This window comes from Geotrypetes seraphini, chromosome 1 (genome assembly GCF_902459505.1).
Source record: "Geotrypetes seraphini chromosome 1, aGeoSer1.1, whole genome shotgun sequence".
In the NCBI taxonomy this organism is placed as follows: domain Eukaryota; kingdom Metazoa; phylum Chordata; class Amphibia; order Gymnophiona; family Dermophiidae; genus Geotrypetes; species Geotrypetes seraphini.
In genome coordinates, this window is record NC_047084.1 from 141,527,380 (window position 1) to 141,546,856 (window position 19,477).

Sequence of the window (19,477 nt, forward strand, 5' to 3'; positions counted from 1 at the left end):
CAGCACAGCAGCAGCATTTCCCCCCCACTTCCCTGTGCAGCAGCAGCAGCATTTCCTCCCCTCCATTTCCCTCTGAAGCAGCATTTCCCTCCCCCTACCCCACTTCCCTGTGCAGCAGCATTCCCTTCCCTCCACTTCCCCATGCAGTGCGCGGAGCCGGTTCTGTACGTCGGGCGCCATGGGTAATGCTCGGGGCTTTCCTCTTTGTTGGTTTGCTGGTCCTCGTATCGGAGGTAGAGCAGAGTGCAGGGCTACTGGCACAGCAGGGGATCCCCCATTTTTGCAGCGTCAGATCTGGTGCTTCGGCCGGCCGTCTTAGCCCCTTGCGCGTTATCGGTCTGGAGGAGCCGGTTGGGGCGGGGCTTCAGTGCGCGATTCCAAGGTCGGCTGCGTGGGCATGGGTGAGCAGCGGGCGTAGGGCTTCGGGTGGGTCTGGTCTGATCCGGTGGTAGTCGGATCGCTGATGCTGACCTCCTCTCACTGGGTCCCCGCGCCATCTGTGCGTGCCATGCGTGAGGCCGCCAATCCCGCCTCCTTTCTCTGCACCAGGATCCTCTCCGTCCCCACCCGTCTCCGCCAGGATCCTCTCCGTCCCCACCTGTCCCCGTCAGTATCTTCTCCGTCCCCACCCATCCCCGCAAGGAATTACCTCCATCCCCACCCATCCCCATAAAAAGCAGCAACTACTTCTGACAGGATCACCAATTCCACAGTTTCTTTTGTGTTTGCGCTGCTGTTTTCCTTGTGGAATCTCTTTGGTGGAACCCTTTTTTTGTTTTCTGTTCAGGTAATTAACTTATAAACCCCCTCTTTTACTAAGGTTGACGTGTCCATTATATTATATGGACAAACCCTGCTTCCAAAGCCTTCCATCCCCGTGGGAGTCCTATTGGCTAGAGGGGGGTCCCCGTCGGAGTCCCGTGGGCCAGTGGGGGGTCCCCGTGGGAGTCCCGTGGGTTAGGGGGGATTTCCGCGGGACCTGCGGGATTCCCGCAGACCTCTATTTTGAACCAGAGTACCCAGCTTCAAATCCAAATTTAACTCTTTATTTCTGTAATATTGAGCCCTCTGGGAACAGAAAAAGCACATCATCTCAGTTCAGATTCAGTAGTTATTTTCTCTGTTCCTGGAGAGCACACAATTAAAAAAATAAGAAAAAAGAAAGAGTTAAAATGGAATTTGGACTTGAATCCCTTGGTTAATAGTCCACTGTGCATACCACTAGGCCACTCCACAGATCTGTAATGCTGCTTTGCTCAGAATGCCTAGAATATCTGAAGCACTCACAGAGCCTTGAAGATTAAGGAGATGTGATGTTTTAATCCCTCCAGCGGCCAACTTCTCAGTCAGATCATCTTTTTGTACTCTAGATTACCTGAACATTGAAGAAGGTTTAACTAAGGACATTACATTATACGGGACTTATATCTCATAGATACCTAGGGTTAAGGAAAAAAAAATAAGATTTGAACCATGCGTTCAAAAAAACATACACCAATTAACCACTAATCAGTCTCATTTGATTCTACACAGCTGTAAACTAACAGTAAAGAAGATTTAAGCGACTTTCTAAACGCTAAATACTTATCCTTTCCTAACCTCTATTGGTAAAGAATTCCAAAAAGTCACTGTCTGATATGAAAAAAGAAGAGGACTTTAATGCTGACTTTTACAAAGCTACGGTAGAGGTTTCTACCGCGGACCAACGAGGTACTGCTCCAACACTCTTAGAATTCCTTTTTTTTAAAAAAAAATCTTTATTTGTTTTCAAAAATTACAACAAGTGTACAACAATCATTCATAAATATCTTAATTAATCACTTGACATTCTTATTTGTAACATTCCAAATAAATAATTTTATAAGAAGCCCACCCCTCCCACCCATATACAAATAAATAACAATTATCAATTATTATCCTTCATAATCCCACCCCCCCCCCTTATCTTGACCAATATTAGGTGTTTAAGATGTCTGATCACCAGAATAAATCGTCAATGGCCCCCAAATCTTTTTAAACTTATTATAATTGCCTTGTTGTAGAGCAGTGTTCTTCAACCTTTTTACACCCGTGGACCGGCAGAAAAAAAATAATTATTTTGTGGACCGGCAAACTACTAGGACTAAAATTTAAAAATCCCGTTTCCGCCCCATCTCCGCGAGCTCGGTCCCCACAAATCATCTGATTCCATCCACACAAGCCTCAGTTATGATTTTATATTGAATGTATTTTATTAAAGTATAAAAAGAAACAATATTCTGTAGAATTGTCATTTTATAAATACAAATAATTCAGAGCAAGGATCAACAAAACCCCTGTCTCCCCTCCCCTTCACATATGTCCCCTCTTCTATCAAGAAAACTGAACAAGCCAAATTATTACAGAATGCTACACAGAAATATCATGCTAACAGAATACTGAAGTAACATATGACAGGAATAGTTTTAGGGGAGTGCAACTAGGGCAACTGCCCCCTGGTCAGAGAGCGCCCTAAGCCAGCTGAAAGCTAAAGAAGCACTGCCTGAGTTTTGCAGTCCCCAGTTATGTCTAACACCAGCTCTAGCAGGATATATATTTCAAATCTGATATATTCTAATCACAAAATAGAAATAAAATTATTTTTTCTACCTTTGTCGTCTCTGGTTTCTGCTTTCAATCTTTTTTTCACTCTCTTCCTTCCAGCGTATGCCCTCTCTGTCTCTTCAATCCAGCATCTGCCCCTTCCATCCACTATCTGTCCTCTCCCCCTTCCATATGGTATCTGTCTTCTTTCTATGTCCCTCTCCCCTTTCCATCCAGCTTGTGCCCCTCTCTCCTATTTACATGATTCATTCCAGCTTCACTGCTCTCTTCATTTTTATCTCTCCTACACCAGATCTATCATCGTTGTCCCTCTGCTTATTTTTCTGCTGACCCCTTCCTATCATCAATCTCTCTACTTTCTCATGCCTGTGTCTACCCTTCCCCTCCTCTAATCTCTCTGCCAGCTGTTTCCTTCCTTTTTTCATTCTCCCTTCCCTCCTCCTCCTGTCCAGCAGTAACTCTCTTCCCTTCCTCCCCTTCCAGCAGCATCTCTCCATCTCCCTCTCCAGTAGCAGCTGTCCCTTTTTTTTCCTTGCCCAGCAGCTTCCCAGATTCCTTTCCCTCCTCCCCTCCCAGAAGCATCTCTCCTTCTCCCTCTCCAGTAGCAGCTGTACCTTTTTTTCCTTGCCCAGCAGCTTCCCAGATTCCTTTCCCTCCTCCCCTCCCAGAAGCATCTCTCCGTCTCCTTCTCCCTCTCCAGTAGCAGCTGTCCCTTTTTTTTCCTTGCCCAGCAGCTTCCCAGATTCCTTTCCCTCCTCCCCTCCCAGAAGCATCTCTCCTTCTCCCTTTCCAGTAGCAGCTGTCCCTTTTTTCCCCTGCCCAGCAGCTTCCCAGACTGATAGTGGTTTTCTCCCCTCCCAGCAGCTCTTCTTACTTCCCAGCGCAGCGATTCACGAAGGCAGCCTCGGGTCCTTTGTTGGGTCGCGCCGCCTCTGAGGAAAGAGGAAGTTGCATCATCAGAGGCAACCGCGACTCAGCAAAAGCCCCGAGGCTGCCTTCGTGAATCGCTGCGCTGGGAAGTAAAGGAGAGCTGCAGAGAGGGGAGAAAGCCACTGTCGGAGGCTCCCCAAGATCTCTCCGGCCCAGCGCACGCTTCCGATGCTGATCTTGCCGGTCCTGCGCGGACCGGCAGGAAGTTCAAATGAGTCAATCTTGCCGGTCCTGTGCGGTCCGGCAAAAATTTCCTGCGGACCGATACCGGTCCGCGGACCGGCGGTTGAAGAACTGTGTTGTAGAGCAAATACCCTTTCCATTTTATAAATATGACACACTGAATTCCACCAAATTCCTATGAACAGTTACCTCGCTGGCCTGTGGTAGAAATCTCTACTGTGGCTTTGTAAAAGGGGGCCTAATTTAGAAAGCCTAACCTTATTTACAGTGGGGAAACATAATAAAACTTGGCCACATAGATGATCAAACCTACAACTCAATAGCCAACTTAACAAACCCAAGTATGGGGGAGCCTCGCCATACAAAATTTTAAAAACCACAACCCTAATTTTTAATCTGTACAAGGGGGGTGTCAATGAATAGTTCTCAGCCGAACTAAGATGAGAACGATGTGGAGCCATGAAACTTACCAGTCATTCCACGCTTTTCAATGATATGAAACACAATGAAAAGTCTGGAATAACTGGTAGATTTCAAGGCTCCACATTGTTCTCTTCTTGGTTGGGCTGAGAACTTTTCAGCGGCCCCTCGTATTGTGATGTCATAATGCCTCATTCTACCAATGCCTAAAAGCCAACCTCATTGATAATGTCAGAATGGCTTGGTTTCCCTATAATTGTGCCCATTTACCACACGCATTTGCCTCACTGAAATGAAAAGTGTGGAATAACTTGTAAGTTTCTTTGCTCCACATCATTCTCTTCTTGGTTGGGCTGAGAACTTTTCAGTGGCCCCTTGTATTGTGATGTCATAATTCCTAAGAGCCAACCTCTTCGGTGATGTCACAATGGCTTGGTTTCCCTATACTTGTACCCATTCATTAGATGCATTTGCCTCATTGAAACGAAAAGTGTGCAATAACTTGTAAGTTTCATGGCTCCACATCATTGAGCTGGCGTTATCCTGCAAGCATAGCGCGCGGTGTAGCGTGCGGCATTTTTGCACATGCGCTAAAAACGCTAGCGCACTGTAGTAAAAGGAGCCCTAGACTTTCTTTCCCACTATAAAGACATTTCAAACTGTTCTGCCACCTTTCTGTCTCCTGCCCACCCGCCCACCCCTCCCTCTTCCTATACCTACAATGCTATCGTGTTTTTTTCATATAACATAACAAAAAATTTTATTTTTATACTGCAAAAGCCTTTCGGTTTTGTATTGATATTTGCCTACATTTGCTTATTTCTGATCTGAAGAAGAAGGCTCACCTTCGAAAGCTAATCAAACAAAGCAATAAAGCGCTCTTTTACAAAGTTGAACAGCACAGTGCCATGCAGCAAATGCCCCGATGCCCTATCGGTGTCGGAGCATTTACCGCGTCAGCTTGCACTGCCAAATTTGGTAAAAGGAGGGTAATTTAGTCCAATAAAAAAGGTATTACCTTTATTCTTTTTGTCTTGTTTTTTTAAAAAATTCTATATATTATCTCAAACAGTTGACTAACATGGCTACTGCATGATTTCACTCAAAATTTACTGAGAAAATGAATATAACTGCTGAATTCTGCATAATCTGTAAATGATTACATAAGAACAGCCATACTGGGTCAGACCAAAGATTCATCAAGCCCAGTAGTCCGTTCTCACGGTGGCCAATCCAGGTCACTAGTACCTGGCCAAAACCCAAGGAGTAGCAACATTCCAGCATCTCAAAGAATAGCAAGATTCTGGAACCCCAATGAGAGCAACATTCCAGAGCTGAGATTGTGATGTCATAATGCCTCAGAACCAACCTCATCAGTGATGTTACAATGGCTTGATTTTCCTTACTTAGCATATGTAGGAGGATAAGAAAAACCATACTGGGTCAGACCAATGATCCATCTTGCTCTGTAGGCCATCCTCATGGTGGCCAATCCAGGTCCCTAGTACCTGGCCAAAACCCAAGGAGTAGCAACATTCCATTCAACTGACTGAGAAAGGCTTTTGTACAACCAGAAAAGGCTAAATTACAATGGTCAATTCTGTACAGAATAAGTAATTGTGCAATTGTGAACGTCTACCTGTAACCCATTCTGAGCTTCTGGGAGAACGGGATAGAAATCGAAATAAATAAATGCCAGATTATCAAAATATTTTCTAAGATGACCAATTTGGGTTTTTTTAGCAGATGAAATGACCTCTGTTATGAGATTCGCATAAGTCTTCATTGTTGAGAGACAACCTCAGCCTATGCCATGTCCAAAGGTATGCGTTAGAGAATGACATGGTGACAAAATTCATCACCGTTCCTGTCCCCGCGGATAACTGCGGGAAATAATCCCATGTCATTTTCTAGTGTCTATTTCAACCTCAGTCCATCTACACCAGCATTCTTCAAAGCAAAGCTTGCGGGTCAGTGGTTGTGGCCATTCATACTCTGATTCTTATGTGAGCCAAGTATAATGAAGCCATTGTAACATCACTGATGTGATTGGCTCTTAGGCACTGGTGGAATGAGGCATTATGACATCACAATCTCAGCTCTGGAATGTTGCTACTCAACCTCAGTCCTTCTACATCAGCATTCTTCAAAGCAAAGCTTGCAGGTCAGTGGTTGTGGCCATTCATACTCTGATTCTTCCCTCTTTCCTTAAAGAATGACATGAAGATGGTTTCCCGCGGTTATCTGTGGGGATGGGAACAGTGATGAATTTTGTCACTGTGTCATTCTCTAGTATGCGTCATTAGGAAACTCTTGGCTCCCTGTGAAAACTGAATAAAATAACGCCCCCACCCTTGTATAAAACTGTAGCGTGGTTTTTAGCGCCAGTCACGGAATCAACAGCTCTGATGCTCATAGGAATTCCTATGAGTGTCGGATCTGGTACCACCCCAGCCGGAGCTAAAAAAGCACGCTACGGTTTTGTAAAAGGGGTGGGGAGAGAGAATTGTCATTAAAAAAAAGCAAGCATTTAGAAATGCTTTCAGTTTCTCATTCAGACCATTTCTGCATTATTAAGTGAAGCAGAAACATATTTTTTTCCTGCACAGCTTTCTGAGTTGGAGATCTTACATTCCGAGTCTGAAATGAGACACCAATGTTACAAATCAGTGAGATAAATTAACACTTAGAACTAGAGCGGCAGGAAAATTTTTCTTTTCATGAATATGTCTGTGAGTAGGAGGAATTATATGAAGAGTTTGAAGATTTAAAAAGAAATGAAACATAAGCAGATAGAAATGCTTTTTTTTTTTTTTCTGCTTCAAAGCCTTACTCTATAGACAATTACATTAGGAAATCATGCAGGAGTTATTAGAGATATCACTTCTAAAATTTGCTGGGGCAGCAGGTGTGGGTCCAGAGCTGTGTAGCAAAGAAAATATTGCTTTGTCATGATCTTTTTTTTTTCAACTTGATATCCTACCCTTCTCCATCAAGTCAGCATGATTTGCAATAAAAATGTAAAGCAGAATAAAAAGCATATGTAAACTTTGCATATACAGTGGTACCTTGGATTACGAGCATAATCCGTTCCAGGAGCATGCTCGTAATCCAAAATGCTCGTTTATCAAAGCGAGTTTCCCCATAGGAAATAATGGAAACTCACTTTGATAGGTTCCCCCCTCCCCCCCCCGATGCCAGCAGTGCTGCTCCCCCCCCCACGAGAATCGGCATTGCTCCCCCCCGCGATCCGGCACCCCCCCCGCCGCCATCGGGTACCCCCCCGCCACCATCGGGCACCCCCCCGCCGCAACCTGAGGTCCCCCTAACCCACCTGAACCCTCTTCTTACTTTGATGTAGCCTCCGCACCTGCACCAGCATGTCCTGTGCTGTGCCGGTGCTCGAAAATTTGCCTCCGGTGCTGGGCCTTGAGCAGGTGCGCACATGCTCAAGGCCTGAGAGTTCACGTTGGACGTGAGAGTTCACGTTGGACGTGAACTCACAGGCCTTGAGCATGCGCACATGCTCAAGGCCCAGCACCGGAGGCAGATTTTCGGGCACCGACACAGCACAGCACAGCACAGGACATGCTGGTGCAGGTGCGGAGGCTACATCAAAGTAAGAAGAGGGTTCGGGTGGGTTGGGGGGACCTCAGGTCGCGGCGGGGGGGTGCCTGATGGCGGTGGGGGGGTGCCGGATTACGGGGGGGAGGGTGCCGGTTCTCAGGGGGGCGCTCGCAAATCGAGGCGCGCTCGGTTTACGAGGCACCAAGTTTGCAAATGTTTTGCTCGTCTTGCAAAACATACGCAAACCGGTGCACTCATAAACCGAGGTACCACTGTACAGTAAAACCTTGGATAGCAAGTAACTTGGTTTGCAAGTGTTTTGCAAGACAAGCAAAACATTTGATTCAATTTTAACTTGATATACAAGCAAGGTCTTGCAATACAAGTACACACAGTATACACACATCACAACTGAGCCGATGGTTCTTCTTAGAGAATGACACGGGCATAAAATCTGTCCCCATCACTGGACCACCATCCCCTTCACCGCCCCGTCCCCGCCGTCCCCTTCACCGCCCTGTCCACGAACCCGCCATCCCTTTCACCGCCCTGTCCCCGTCCTCGCCATCCCCTTCACCGTCCCGTCCCCACAGCATTCACCCTTCCCTCTCGCCACCTCATTGCCCTTCAGCGACCCTAGAATCTTCCTCCCTCCCCCTTACCTTCGCTACAGTTGCGTGTGTGTGGGCGGAAGCTTCTCCTCTGACAATTGTCATTTTATAAACACAAATAAAACAGAGCAAGGTTCAACAAAACCCATCTCCCCTTCCTTTCACAAATCTCCCCTTCACTATTGTGAAAACTGAACAAACCAAATTACTACAGAATGTTACATAGAAAAATCAATACAAGTTAACAGAGTACTTCAGTCACACATGGCAGGGATATTGTTAGGGGAGAGCAACTAGGGCAACTGCCCCATGGTCAGAGAGAGAGCCCTAAGCCAGCTGGAAGCTAAAGAAGCACAGCTTGGATTTTGCGGTCCCCAGTTATGTCTAATACCAGCTCTAGCAGGAGACACATTTCAAATCTGATATATTCTAATCACAAAATATAAAATACATTTATTTTTTTTTTTCTTTTTGTTGTCTGGTAATTTTATTCTTCAAATCACATTGGTCTCAGGCTTTGGTTTAAGGTTCCTTCTGTCTTCATCGTGGCATGGCTGGCTCCTGAAGGTAAAATAGGTGTAAGAGGAGCTGCGGAGAAGATGGCAAGTCTGGCACAGGCGCAATTTTTTTTACCACAGGAGTAAGACTTTTCACCACTCCCACGGGGTGGTAAAAGGTCTTGTCCCCATTCCCGCAGGGCGGTGAAAGGTCTTGTCCCCATTCCTGCGGTAAACCAGTTGCAAATGTCTCCATTCCTGCGGATTTACTGCGGTGACCAGCGGTTTACCGCGGTAAATGGTCCCCGTGTAATTCTCTAGTTCTTCTCTCTCTGACGCTGTGGGAGTGTAGTGACTGTTCTAAACAAGCAAGGTCTTGCAATATGAGTACATACAGTATTTTGTATTAAAGTTTTTGGGTTGTGGAGTTTCCATTATTTCTTATGGGGAATCCTCCTCTTCTCTTCTCCCACCCCTCCTCCCCCTTCTCCTTCCTCATCCGCCTCTTTAAGTCACCTTGAGTCTACCTATGTATGAGTGACACAAAAACAGGAGTTTACATTAGATATATGAGTGTTTTGGATAATAAGCATGCTTTCGGAATGAATTGTGCTCGTAAACCAAGGTTTTACTGTATCTGTACATCAAGATTAGGCATAGACTGTTTTTTTTTTTACTAAGGTCAATATACAAAATATTTCTTCCAAAGTACCTTAGCTAATTCTTCTATAATAGCATATAGCAATTTGCAGACCTTAGCGGTGTAACTGTGTGAAAATCAAGTTTCAATACACACAGCATTTGTACACCAAAATCGTCATCGGTCAAAAATTTTTTTAAGGTTTTTAAGAAGCGCTTATAGTGCAGTCTCTCTATATAAAAATACATCTTAAAACATATAAGTACTCATCTTAATGTGCAAAAATGCGGCTTGGGGGTGCATATTCCGACATAGGACTATGTTTCGCCAAACGGCTGTATCAAGGAATCCCCCTATAAACAAATAATTATCATTAGAAAAATATACGAAATATATTTAATTTTATATATAGATCCAATTGTTCAAAAAGTTCATCAGAAAAGGTTTAACTACTCACAATAACACTAAGGGTCTTTTTATCAAGCTACGGTAGGGGTTTAAAGCCCGTAATACTGCGCATTAAACCGCCTGCCGCGCTAGCCGCTAACGTCTGCATTGAGCAGGTGTAAGTTTTTTAGCCGGCCGCGGGGGATAGCGCGTGATGGAATGTCCGACGCGCTAACCCCTAAGAAGTTGAACTAACCTTTCAGTCGGCCAGAGCAATGCCTCCGGCGTTTCAAAATTTGTGCAGGGAAACATGGCCGCGGCTTCCTCCTAAAGAGGCATTGGGGAGTGCTACAACTACGTTCATTGTTTCAGTCGCCTCCGATGGGGTCCTATAAAAGGGGAAGAACGATAGGTGAAATGTTGGCTATACATAAATTTGAGATTAAGGACTCCGTTTATAAAGGTGCGCTAGCGGTTTTAGCGGGCGCTTAGTGCGCGCTAAAATGCCACGCACGCTAGCCACTACCACCTCCTTTTAAGCAGGCGGTAGATTTTCGGATAGCGCACGCTCATCTTGGGCGTGTGCTAAAAACACTAGCGCACCTTCGTAAAAGGAGCCCTAAGTTAGCTGACCAAGATATAATACACACTCATAATGAATGTGGTACACTCGGACCATGACTGGCCCCCTTTTGGGTGGATCATAGGATGAAAAAAGTATAGTATGCTACTCTTTCTACATCATGTGCTAGTGCTTCTGTAATCTATAATAATAAAACGCTAAGCGCACATGCGCACTCACGCCACGTGCTCCCTGAACCCTGATCCGTCGGAATGTGGCGCGGAGAGAGGGGCCGGGACTTAGGGGAAGGAAAGCGGGATTTGGCCGGCCCCGGCCAGGCAAGACCCCCCCTTCCCCGCCGCACCCGGGCCCCGGCAGTCCCCGCCGGCTGAGGTGGAAAGACAGCTTGGCGACGGGTTGGCGTGACAGCGGCGTGGGCTGCGCCCGCCTAGCACCGCGGGGCAGCCCAGACCAAGGTGACCGACGATTGGCTGGGGCGACGGCGCTCAGAAGCCCCGGCTGGGAGCACGAGACTGGTAGGTGGGCGGGCGCGCGATCGTGAGAGGAGCCGCAGGAAAGTTAAACTGGTCGGGGCTCGGGCTGTTCGGTCCGTGCAGGCTCCTAACGCTAAGGAAAAAAAAAAAATCACGAAGCTCCTGGGCAAGGTAAGCCCCACTAAAGCAGAGCAGGGCAAGATGGAGATGCATTCAGAGCAGCCACAGAATCTGGGGAAGACTGAGGCAGCAGAGGATCTGGGGTAGAGCAGGGGAAGTTGGAGCCCCACATGCCAAGCAGAAGAGAATCCTGGGCATTGTATAAGTAAAACCTGGTTCCTCTGTTGACCTGAGGGAATCCGGTGGATCCAGAGAATCTGGCTTTTACCCAGTTCCTCTCAATCTCTACTTTTAAGGTTAAGCTGATTTACATTTTTAAATCTGAGTTATATATGTTAAACTGGCACCTTAGACTTCGGAAGACGCGTCTGGAGGGGTGCGGGATGCGGCAGAGGGAACTTTCACAATGGGTGCAACTGGGTGGGGCTTGAGGCGGCTGTCGGCAGAGGGAACCTCTGATCAGGGGCAGAGCAAGGTAAGTGTATCATAGGGACAAGAAGGAGGAGGGGGGAAGATAAAGGAAGGGAGGCCTACTGCTGGACAAGGGGAGCAGGAAAGAGGTGCTGATGGACGGGGGGGTGAAGAAAAAGGAAGGGAGACCTACTGCTGGACAGGGGGGAGCAGGAAAGAGGTTCTGCTGGACAGGGGGGAGGTAAAACAAAGGGAGAAGGGCTGCTGCTGGATAAGGAGAGTAGTGAAGGGATGGTGGTAGACACAGGGGAGGTAAAAGGAAGGGAGAATGGACAGGGGAAGCAGGCAAGGGGTGGTGGTGGACATCCAAGGAAAAAGAAAGACAGAAAGAAAGAAAGACAGAAATACAGAAAGTGGCTAAGGAAAGAGAGAGAAAGAAATAAAGACAGACACACACATATATTCTAGAACCCGTTAATGTAACGGGCTATAAGACTAGTTTACTTAATAAAATGTCCATGTGATCTTCTTTATGTGGGTTGCACAAGCAGAAAACTATCAGTTCGCCTACAATTAATACGGGGAGCATGGAAGCCCCCTTGGTACAACATTGGCAAGAGAAGAAACGTAAGATAACTGATATGAAGTAGCGAGTGATAATAAGAACATAACATAAGAAGATAAGCATCGCCTCTGCTGAGTCAGACCATAGGTCCATCGTGCTCAGCAGTCTGCACTCGCGGCGGCCCCCCAGGACCGTGACCTGTAGTGATCCTTTACTTAAGACATTTTATCCTTTATAGTACCCCTCTAACTATACCCCTCAATCCCCTTTTCCTTCAAGAACATGTCCAACCCCTTTTTGAAACCCAAAATCGTACTCTGCTCTACCACCTCCTCCGGAAGCGCATTCCAGGTATCCACCACCCTCTGAGAGAAGAAGAACTTCCTAACATTTGTTCTGAATCTGTCTCCCTTCAATTTTCTTGCGTGCCCTCTTGTTTTTGTTTCCCCCGCCAGTCTGAAGAATCTGCCCCTCTCTACCTTCTCTATACCCTTTATGATCTTGTAAGTTTCTATCTATAGATCAGGTGAAGGTCGGATGGGAGGGAAGGGATATAGCAGAGAAACACGCAGCTCCTGAATGGTGAGGCCCGACTTTAGTACAGGAAGAGGTGGTCGGAGCGTACCGCGAGTGATTTCCTTCACTCGCCAGCGCTCCGGCTGCTCTCTCCTGCCTCTCCGGCTGCCCTCTCCTGTCTCCCCCGCTAAAAACCGTATTTGTGGTTTTTCGACATTCGCGCGGGTTCCTGGAACGGAAACCCCGCGAATATCGAGGGAGTACTGTATGTCATTTCAAGCACGCAGCCATCCTTAAAGCGTTACAAGTGCAAAATCCAGGCACTTTGAGATGATTAATGACACCTTCGCATCCTGAGGCAGCTTAGGCGTAGCGAAACGCTGGCCATCGTCGGTGTGTGATGCTTCTCACGCCAGTTAAGTACTCCTTCAGCGTTATAGTTTTTCATGGTGGCTTTATTTTGAAACCAGTAGGTCTGCATTACACAAGGCCTTTTTTTTTTTTTGCAGAAATATCAACTGAGGAGGTTTTTTTTATGCCAGTGACTTGACTTTATCCCGTTGTAGCCGCCGTGTCGGCTGGTGGAGGAGGGGCTCTGAGGCTCTTTCCTACCTCTAAGAGTGGTTTTCTGTAAAGGCTGTTTCGAGTGTTGGACCTGGATTTTTGAATAACCCCATGTTTGATTGTGTTTCTTTTTTTCAGGGGTTTGGCGTTTCTCATCTGGAGTGTATTTCTACTGTTCCATAAATTTTGAGATTGTGGGTCATTACTACGCAAAATTATACCATTTATTTCTGGTCAGTTTTTTTGACAAATGCAAAAAGGGTGCAATATGTACCCCCATCTTAAAAACATAAGAATAACCTTACTGGGTCAGACCAATGGTCCATCTAGCCCAGTAGCCCATTCTCCTCACAGTGGTCAATCCAGGTCACTAGTACCTGCCCAAAACCCAAGGAGTAGCAACATTCCATATAGAATAACAAAGAATAGCAAGATTCTGGAACCCCAATGAAAGCAACATTCCAGAGCTGAGATTGTGATGTCATAATGCCTCATTCCACAGTGCCTCAGTGCCAACCTCAGCAGTGATGTTACAATGGCTTCATTGTCCTTACTCGGCACATGTAAGAGGATAAGAACAGCCATACTGTGACAGACCAATGGTCCATCGAGCCCAGTAGACCGTTCTCACGGTGGCCAATCCAGGTCACTAGTACTTGGCCAAACCGAAGGAGTATCAACATTCCAGCATCTCAAAGAATAGCAGGATTCTGGAACCCCAATGAAAGCAACATTCCAGAGCTGAGATTGTGATGTCATAATGCCTCATTCCACAGTGCCTCAGAGCCAACCTCAGCAGTGATGTTACAATGGCTTCATTGTCCCTACTCGGCACATGTAAGAGGATAAGAACAGCCATACTGGGACAGACCAATGGTCCATCAAGCCCAGTAGCCTGTTCTCACAGTGGCCAATCCAGGTCACTAGTACCTGGCCAAAACCCAAAGAGTAGCAACATTCCAGCATCTCAAAGAATAGCAAGATTCCGGAACCCCAGAGCAGAGATTGTGATGCCATAATGCCTCAGAGCCAACCTCATCAATGATATTACAATGGCTTGATTGTCCTTACTTGGCACATGTAAGAGCATAAGAACAGCCATACAGGGTCATACCAATGGTCCATCTAGCCCAGTAGCCCATCCTCACAGTAGTCAATCCAGGTCACTAGTACCTGGCAAAACCCCAAAGAGTAGCAACATCTGGCAACAACCTGTCTGATCTCTACCCAATAAAGTCCAAACTTACATTAAGCTGCTCCCCATCCGTCACAGAATATACAGTAATCCATTTGCAGTATTTCAAATAACATTGGACCTATTTATTAACTAAACACTCATAGGGTTAATCCCGCTGCCAATATGTATAAGATGATTACAAATATGTGCATAGAATTTGAGCTATTGTATTAAATGCTTCACTTCATCAGACCTGTCATCCTTTATACTGGAAATGTATAACATTTTTCTTAAATGGTGTAGAAAATTAAATTTACACAGGACACAGCTGTTAGCACGCCAGCAACCGGTACGTCCTAGTTATCTGTCATTTTCTGAAACTGTTTTAATAACACTAAGGATAGCTTGCAAAAGCCAACACATTTCTGAATGAATTGCTTTATGGAGAAGAGCATGGTGTACCATTATTTCTTCCAAATTTTTTCTCTGTTTTTATTTGTTTTTAAGCATTATTGATTTGTTTTGCTCTTAAATTCCATTAACAGAATTAGGCATCTATTGTCTAAGGATTTGATTTATTAAGTGCTTTCTTCCATACTAGGACCATGGACAAATGAACCAAAATTAATCAGTAGCAAGAAACTGCTGTCTCAGAAGAAGAAGAAAAAAAGGATAAGAAATGGGAAACTTAGATATTATGGAACAAATCAAACACAAAAGTCAACAATTCAAAGAAACATCAGGTAACCACTTAGGGGTCCTTTTGCTAAGCTGCAGTAAAATTCCTTGACAAAACCTTCGCCTTCCAGGCTGCCAAGCTAAACCCATGGCTAGCCCAAATGGTCCTCAAGGCCCCCAACTACCTCGGCTTTAGAAAATTACTCAAAATCCACCTATTCCACAGCCAGGACCCTTAATGCCCCTTCTTAATTAACCAAAACCTCTCCCCCTCCTCTACTGTACTACCTCACCCCCCCCATTGACCTACTCTTTCCTACTTCTTCCAATCTCATCTACTTCGTTGTCCGCAACTTTGATCAATTGGTATTGAACCGCTTGTAACTCTGTTTAATTGATGTGAACCGCCTAGAACTCCCTGGGTATGGCGGTATGCAAAAATAAAGTTATTATTATTATTAAAAAGTGCACATATGCATTTCTGCGAATTTCAGAGGAGTACTGTATATCAAAAAAGACAGTATGGATTACATTACATTACATTAGTGATTTCTATTCCGCCCACACCTTGCGGTTCAAAGCGGATTACATCAAAGTTTTAAGAAATTACATACAAGTTTACATGAATAGTAAAAGAGATGTTGTAAGAGTTACATATGGATTATCAAAGAGTTGTCAAGATCTTAAGGTGATAAATGTTTGGGTAATAAGAATTACCAGGGAGTTGTTGAGATCTAAGGTGGTAAGTGTTGGGCAAATAGAGGCATTTAGCATTAGTTGGGTAGTTGGGGGGGCATATTAGAGTATATTAAGGGTATAGAGTGGGTAGATGGAGTTTGGGTAGGAACTGGTCATGTTAGATAGGTTTTATGTACTTTTTGAAGAGTAGGGTTTTAGTATCTTTCTTGAAGGTTTTGTAGTCTGTGGTCGATGACAACAGAGTGGTACACCTTAATCAAACAAATCGTTATGGTTTAATAGGCGCATGGCTATACGACTCCAATGGCTCCCAAATTTCTGTACATTTTTTTTAGAGCGTTAAGGGCTCCTTTTACAAAGGTACGCAAAGCGTTTTAGCGCACGCTAACCACGCGCTAACACGTGCATGTCAGTCTATGGACGCATTAGCGGTTAGCGTGCGCTAAAACGCATAGCGTACCTTAGTAAAACAGGGGGTAAATCTCTCTGCGGAAACACGCTCATACTTGGCAGTTATACAAAGTGTGTTCCAGCAAGTTCTGTGTTCCATCCTAGAAGCATCCTTCCAATATTGCAGTATAATTTTAATGGCCAAATTGATCAAAATTCTTAGTCATTTTGCTTTATTATCAGGTAATGACTGCTTAAGATCAAAATGGCTCAATACTATGATGGCTGTTCATTTTGATGTTTTCAGGGCTAGAACATCCTTCTCGTGTATTTTTGAATAAGAAATCCAAGTTTTCCTCTTCGAAAATGGCTACAAGATGGATTTTTTTTATTTATTTTTTTTTGGGGGGGGGATGTTATGAGCAGGACGTCCTCATTCTGACTTAGACTTTCTTTTAAAAATACCCCTCTCTGCCGGTATCCTTTAGCCCTCACCAGAGCTGAAATATTCCTTGTATGTCCCAGCTTTTCTAACAGAAAATAGGTATCAGATCGTGATAACATAAGAACATAAGAATTGCCGCTGCTGGGTCAGACCAGTGGTCCATCATGACCAGCAGTCCGCTCACGCGGCGGCCCTTAAGTCAAAGACCAGTGCTCTAAATGAGTCCAGCCTCACCTGCGTACGTTCCAGTTTAGCAGAAACTTGTCCAACTTTGTCTTGAATCCCTGGAGGGTGTTTTCCCTTATGACAGGCTCTGGAAGAACGTTCCAGTTTTCTACCACCCTCTGGGTGAAGAAGAACTTCCTTACGTTTGTACGGAATCTATCCCCTTTCAACTTTAGAGAGTGCCCTCTCGTTCTCTCTTCCTTGGAGAGGGTGAACAACCTGTCCTTATCTACTAAGTCTGTCCCCTTTATTATCTTGAATGTTTCGATCATGTCCCCTCTCAGACTCCTCTTTTCAAGGGAGAAGAGGCCCAGTCTCTCTAATCTCTCACTGTACGGCAACTCCTCCAGCAACTTAACCATTTTAGTCATTCTTTCGAGTAGTACCGTCAGTGGCGCACTAAGGGGGGGGAGGTCTGCCCCGGGTGTAAGCCATGAGGGGATGCTCCGGCGTCCGTTCCCCCCCCCCCCCCCGACGTCCGGTTCTTCCCCTCTGGCCTCCCCGCACCATTAAGAGTACCGAAGCAGCCTGCAGCAAGATCGCGATGTCAGCGATCTTGCGCTGCTTTGTGCAGTCCTCTGCCACGGTCCCGCCCCCTCCACTGACGTCAGAGGAAAGGCTGAGGATGTCAGAGAGTTCAGTTAAAATATGTGCTTTATAAAAAAATATAAAAATGTGTTTTATAAAGTTTATAAGCATTGCTGGCCTACCCGGTGAGGTGTTCCTAGTGGTGGTGGTGGTGGTGGTGGTGGTGGCAGTGTGTCAATGTGTTGAGAGGAAAAGGTGGTCTGGGAAATTCTCCTTAGCAAACTCCGGGCCCATTTCCACCCCCCAGTTAGTCCACTCCACTCAACTGGTTCACACACTGAGTGGGTCTTTGGGTATTGTGCCTAGGTAATTGTTTTGGGATCTCTTCCAGTGGTTTGCCAGGATCTCCTTGTGATCCAAGGAAGGAAACTTTGTTAACCTTAGCATTGACCTTTTGTAACAGTGCTGCTTGTGTGACATTAGGCTATGTAGTGATCGAAAGAAAAAACCAGACCTTTGCACATTTTTGCACTATAGGTGGGTGTATGAGGAGATTCACATTTCCTGCACAGCTAAGTCCGTGTGAAGTTCCCTTGTGCTGTATTTGACATCTAGCAAGGTCTCTGTTTGGAAGGAAAGATCTAAGCTTAAAAATGAAGTGGCCAGAAGTTATGGTAAAAGCAGATAGCTTAGCTGGTTTTAAGAAAGATTTGGACAAATTCCTGGAGGAAAAGTCCATAGTCTGTTATTAAGACATGGGGGAAGTGTCTGCTTGCCCTGGATCGGTGGCATGGAATGTTGCTACTCTGGGTTTTGACCAGGTACTAGTGACCTGGATTGGCTTCCATGAGAATGGGCTACTGGGCATGATGGACCATTGGTCTGACCCAGTTAGGCTATTCTTATGTTATGTTCTCATCTGTAGGGGCCTTTGTTTTCACTTCTTATTTTAATGTATTTTTTTTCTGGAAACTTATCAGTGTTTTTTTATAATGGGAACAAAAATGGAAGAGAATTAATGTGTGTGGAATGGGGGGGGGGGGTTAACTAATTTCTTCAGCTAAATAATTAAATCCACCTCAACCAGACATAGGAGAACTCGCACACCATTCACACACCCTCCAACCAAAAACGTCAAAAGAAAAAACTGTTCGACATCCTCCTAGCCATTCGAGCTGCAACACTCGACCCCCAACTCTACAACCTATTGACCTCGACCACAGACTACAAAACCTTAAAAAAAGAAATAAAAACCCTTCTATTCTAAAAACACATAAAACCAAACTAACACAATCAGAACTGTCCCAAGCATCACCTGCAACTACTCCATATGTACTTCTGATGTCATGACAATTCAGACATAATTTATGTTATGTTATGTTTGGAATAATGGTTACATATATGAGAACATAAGAACATAAGAAGTTGCCTCCGCTGAGTCAGACCAGAGGTCCATCTCGCTCAGTGGTCCGCTCCCGCGGCGGCCCATCAGGCCTATTGCCTGAGCAGTGGTCCATGGCTATTTCTTTAACCTACCTCTACTTCTATCTGTACCCCTCAATCCCTTTGTCCTCTAGGAACCTATCCAAACTTTCTTTGAAGCCCTGTAACGTGCTCCTGCATATCACAGCCTCCAGAAGCGCATTCCATGTATCCACCACCCTCTGGGTGAAAAAGAACTTCCTGGCGTTTGTTCTAAACCTTCCCCCTTTCAATTTCTCCGAGTGCTTCCTTGTACTTGTGGTTCCCCATAATTTGAAAAATCTGTCCCTGTCTACTTTTTCTATGCCCTTTAGGATCTTGAAGGTTTCTATCATGTCTCCTCTAAGTCTCCGCTTCTCCAGGGAGAACAGCCCCAGCTTTTTCAGTCTGTCAGTATATGGGAGGTTCTCCATACCCTTTATCAGCTTAGTTGCTCTTTTCTGGACTCCCTCAAGCACTGCCATGTCCTTCTTCAGGTACGGCGACCAGTACTGGACACAGTACTCCAGATGCGGGCGTACCATTGCACGATACAGTGGCAGGATGACTTCCTTCGTCCTGGTCGTGATACCCTTCTTAATGATACCCAACATTTTGTTTGCTTTCCTTGAGGCTGTGGCGCACTGGGCTGACGCTTTCAGTGTTGTGTCTACCATCACTCCCAGGTCTCTTTCAAGGTTACTTACCCCTAGCAGTGATCCCCCTTTTTTTAAGTGAACATCGGGTTTTTTTTCCCTATATGCATGACCTTGCATTTCCCTATTTTGAAGCTCATTTGCCACTTTTTGGCCCACTCTTCCAGT

General features: G+C 45.4%; 1 long non-coding RNA gene across 1 annotated transcript in view; it reads left to right on the top strand.

Moving 5' to 3' along the window:
- Nucleotides 1-19,477, top strand: part of LOC117357935 — a 146,332-nt gene that overhangs the window by 36,618 nt on the left and 90,237 nt on the right. Inside the window, exon 2 of the long non-coding RNA XR_004538905.1 lies at nt 14,829-14,970. This is a non-coding gene — a long non-coding RNA (uncharacterized LOC117357935). The remainder of the gene's footprint in view (nt 1-14,828; nt 14,971-19,477) is intronic.